This window comes from Cebus imitator, unplaced genomic scaffold (genome assembly GCF_001604975.1).
Source record: "Cebus imitator isolate Cc_AM_T3 unplaced genomic scaffold, Cebus_imitator-1.0 Scaffold309, whole genome shotgun sequence".
NCBI classification, from domain to species: Eukaryota; Metazoa; Chordata; class Mammalia; order Primates; family Cebidae; genus Cebus; species Cebus imitator.
This window is the reverse complement of record NW_016107624.1, coordinates 2485660-2490436: the sequence shown is the minus strand read 5'-3', so window position 1 is coordinate 2490436 and position 4777 is coordinate 2485660. Positions and strand designations below refer to the sequence as shown.

The 4777-nt window shown below is 43.0% G+C and overlaps 1 protein-coding gene and 1 non-coding gene across 4 annotated transcripts in view; one reads left to right on the top strand and one right to left on the bottom strand.

Moving 5' to 3' along the window:
- MRRF (mitochondrial ribosome recycling factor) overlaps positions 1 to 4777 on the bottom strand; it is a 63556-nt gene that overhangs the window by 22464 nt on the left and 36315 nt on the right. The window lies entirely within an intron of this gene.
- LOC119467604 lies at positions 34 to 224 on the top strand. The gene has a single exon (XR_005196147.1). It is a non-coding gene; the product is annotated as a U2 spliceosomal RNA (small nuclear RNA).

Here is a 4777-nt window from a genome sequence, read left to right as displayed (position 1 = left end):
TAGCCTGATATCAACAATTTAAAAAGTAATATTATCGCTTCTCGGCCTTTTGGCTAAGATCAAGTGTAGTATCTGTTCTTACCAGTTTAATATCTGATACGTCCTCTATCCAAGGACAATATATTAAGTGGATTTTTGGAGCAGGGAGATGGAACAGGAGCTTGCTCCGCCCACTCCGCACATTGACCTGGTATTGCAGTACTTCCAGGAATGGTGCACCCCCTCCGATAAAAATATAAAAAACAAAACAAACAAACAAAAAGAAATAAAAAGTAACATTAACTCTCATTTACTGAATTTCTTTCCCTTCTTCACTGGTGTCACACTTATAGTGCTGTCTAAAGGTTCTCCCTGTCGACTGCTGTTCCCTCCTCCCCTCTATCCTTCACAGGAGTTTCTCCCAACACATCTTCACAAAAGTAATATTCCATGATCCCATTTTTAGGTGAGGAAACCAAGAGTCAGATAGTTGAAATAAATATCCTAAGGGCACAAAGCTCTTTTCCCTGGTTTTCTTTTTAGAGTTAGAATTTCTGACTGTCACCTTGGCTCCTGTCAAGTGCAGCTCTCCCTAGCTACACAGCTACCCCTCTGCATTGACCTCAGCCTGGGGACCATCCTGCCCTGACTTACCCAGCTTGTTCTCCCTGGAGAAACCTGGGAGAAACTACACATCAGCATATGGGGGGAATAAACACCTGAGAAAGACAGAATCTAGGCTGAGGAACTATAACTCAGGGCTTTTTTTACTGTTATCCAGGACACTCCCTGGTTTCAGTGGCATTCTCCTTCCTATCACCCTGGAACAAAGTCACCTAGGGGAAAGAGCCTAGTCTAGGCATAGTGCCTATCACCTCCAACAATGCCCAGAGGAAAATGACAATGGCGACCATCTAACGATCTTGAAGCCTTAGGAAGCAGTTCAGTGGGCTGAGAGTGCCGAAGAGAGCCAAGGCCTCTTGCCTTTACCAGGAACATAAAGAAATTCTCACGCCAGAGGAGGACTGGTCGCTAGATTTTCTTATTTGGGATGTATCTTACAGGAGGTCTTGTTCACACTTAACTCATATTCAAAGAACAAACCACGTGCTTATTAACAAGCAAACTACAGTATGCATGAGCAACTTAAATTCCAAGATACTTCCAACATAATGACTCAACTCCTCCCATCTGTAAAAATGGAGGAAAAGATGAAGAAAAAAAAAGAACATGGGGCTTCAGGAAAGGGGTTAGAGAGGAAGAGAAGGAAGAAGGGCATTAAGGACTAAAAGAGAAATCAGCAAACAGAAATAAAATATTATTTATTGGTTTTACTCCCAAATAATCAGGAAAAGGACATTTCCAAGAACTCCTTAACCAGGAATATCAGACAATAACAAATGCTTAGAGAGATAAAGGAATTAAAAGTACCTTTGATATGCCAGGCCTCACACTATGGGACTCACATGTCATACGCTATTTTTCCTCAAAACCATAGATAAAATTTCCATTTTACAGATAAGGAGGCTGAAGCTTCAAAAAATTAGGCAACTTGTCCAAGTTCACCGTAGTAGGCATGAAGGTATGCTGCTCAGACAACCTTCCAGGAAGAACCTGCTTTGAGGGACACCAGAGGCCTGACAGCTTCCAGCCCCCATACCTTCAGATCCACTGTGACACTCATGCTGAGATCACATCAAGGCCACATCCACTGCACTTCTCCCAGTCAATGACCATGCACGGCAGAGGTACCTTTGCTCAGGAATGCCCCATCAGCCTGGCTGCACTGCAGTGTGAGTCTCCTCCCCACAGCCCTCTTCCTTCCCTTTCTCCACCAGTATCACATCTACACTCTGTCTACTCCTGCTCCCTCTTCCCTTTATCTTTCACAGAAATCTTCTGCACATCTAATTCCATCCTGGCATCTGCTTCTCAGAGGACCCAGGCTGACATACCCACAGTGACAGAACAGGGATTTGAACCCCAAAGCCCATCAATCTCTGTCTAGCCAAAGAGACAGATTAATTGATCAATAAATTATGTTGCTAAGTCCAGTGATCTCAGATCTTACCTTCTTTGACCCCATCCCTCCCTCCCCTCTTTGAGAAACTTTCTTCACTTGGTTACCAGGACCCTACACTTTCCTAGTTCTCTCCTCCTACCTCACTGGCCACTTGTTCTCCGTCTCCTTTGCTGGTTCCTCTTCATCTCTCTGACCCCCAAACCTTGAAGTGAAGTGTCCAAGGCTTAGTCCCCAAATCTATTCTCTTCATTATCTACATTTACTCTCTAAAGTAACCTCATCTAATTTCACGACCTCCTTTACAAGTTCTTCATAGCCCACATCTGACCTCTGAACTTTAGGTCCATATATCTAACAGCCTACTTTACCTCTCCACCTAGATGTCCAGTAGCACCTGAAAATAAATATGGACAAAATCTTCTCTTCTGCCAGGCACAGTGGTTCACACCTGTAATCCCAGCACTTCGGGAGGCTGAGGTGGGCAGATCACTTGAGGTCAGGAGTTCAAGACCAGCCTGGCCAACATGGTGAAACCCCGTCTCTACTAAAAATACAAAAAAATTTAGCCAGGTGTGGTGGCAGGCATCTGTAATCCCAGTTACTTGGGAAGCTGAGGCAAAAGAATCGCTTGAACCTGGGAGGCGGAGGTTGCATTGAACCGAGATTGCACCACTGCACCCCAGCCTGGGCGACAGAGAGAGAATACAGCTACAAAAAAACAAAACAAAAAACTCTTCCCTCATACCCACCCATAGTCTGCCCTATCTCAGTAATGGCGACTCTACCTTTTTAGTTGCTTAAGCCAAAAACCTTGGACTCATCCTTGAGTCCTTTCTTTCTAATCTATATCCAATCCATCAGCAAATCTAGGCAGGTTTTCCTTTAAAATTCATCTGAAATCTAATCACTTCTCACCAACTCCACCATTACAACAGTATACAATTACAACAGTTACCCATGTCTCTTGTCTGGATTATCACAATAGCTCCCAACTGGTCCGTGGCTTTCAACCTTGCCTTTCTACGGTATAATTCTCAAAATAGCAGCCAGAATGATCCTTTCAAAACCTAAGTTATATTCCTCCCCTGTTCAAAACCTTCCGATAGCTTCTCATTTCATTTCAAGTAGAAGCCAAATTCCCTACAATGGTCTGTGAGTCCTTAAATGATCTGGCTTCCCCATTCCACTCTGACCTCATCTTCTTTTTATCTTCTTTCTTTCTTTTCTTTCTTTTTTTTTTTTTTGAGACTCATTATGTTACCCAGGCTGGAGTACAGTGTTGTAATCTCAGCTCACTGCAACCTCCGCCTCCCGGGTTCAAGAGATTCTCCTGCCTCAGCCTCCCCAGTAGCTAGGATTGCAGGTGCACGCCACCACGTCCGTCTAATTTTTGTATTTTTAGTAGAGATGGGGTTTCACCATGTTGGCCAGACTGGTCTCAAACTCCTGACCTCAAGTGATCTGCCCGCCTCAGTGTCCTAAAGTGCTGGATTTACAGACATGAGCCACCGTGCCTGGCACTCATCTTCTGTTTTTCTTTCCTCACTCTGCTACAGCTACATGAGCCCTCTTGCTGTTCCTTGAACATCCCAGGTAGACTCCCACCTCAGGGCCTTTGCACTTTCTGCTTCCTCTGCCTCAGTGCTGGATACAGGCATGGTTTATTCTTGCACACCCTCCAATTATCCGCTCAAGTATCACCTTCCTCTGAACACTTCATGAACATCTACTTAATACGGAATCATCCCCATCCCCAACCTCACAACATCCTTTATTTCCTTTTATTACCTTATTTTTCTCTGTAGAGAGAAAAATATGACCATCTGACACACATAAACCATATGTGTGTGTTGTTAACCATCTCCCCTGTAGATATTCCATTAAGGGCAAAGGCTTTGTCTGGCTTATTCACTACTTCATCATCGGTGTCTAACACTATGCTTGGCATATAATAGGTACTCAATAAATGTCTATTGAGTGAATTTATGAATGTCCTAAAACTTTTACATTTCAGCATAAAAACTCTATATCCTCATAAAAGCAGACAAGTGGTTGTCTGTGACCAGAGAAAGAGGACTAAAGACTGACATGCAAAGGGGCAGAGGATAACTTTTTAGGGTGACTGACTGCTCTCCATCTTGATTGGGGTAGTAGTTACAGGGACATATACATTTGTCAAAACCTGTCATCACATATACTTGAAATGGATTCATTTTATTTATTCAAGTTACATCTTAATAAAATTGAATAAGAATAAATAAATACCCTATATCTCAGACTGCCTCTTGAGCCAAAAAGTGGCAGATAAGTTCACCGTCAGATTAGGCATCCTGACTTGAGCTTTGTAAATTATGTTCCACATAGTTTGGGTCATTACAGAATTAAATGTAAAAATGCCAATTGCTGTCCTTTGCTATAAACACAAAGAAACAAACACAAAACAAAAGCAGAAAGTACTCTCAGAAGTCCACGGATGCAAGAACACAGACTTAAAAGTAAAACAGACCCAGGTTTGAATCCTGTTCAACTCTACCTTTACTAGCTGAATGAACCCAAACAAGTTATCTAACAACTCAGGCTTACGTTGCTCACGTATAAAAAATAAAGAACACAGCCAGTCGCGCTGGCTCATTCCTGTAATCCCAGCACTTTGGCAGGCTGGATCATGAGGCCAGGAGATCGAGATCATCCTGGCTAACAGAGTGAAACCCTGTCTGTACTATCTTTAGTAAAAAATTACCCAGGTGTGGTGGCATGAGCCTGTAGTCCCAGTTA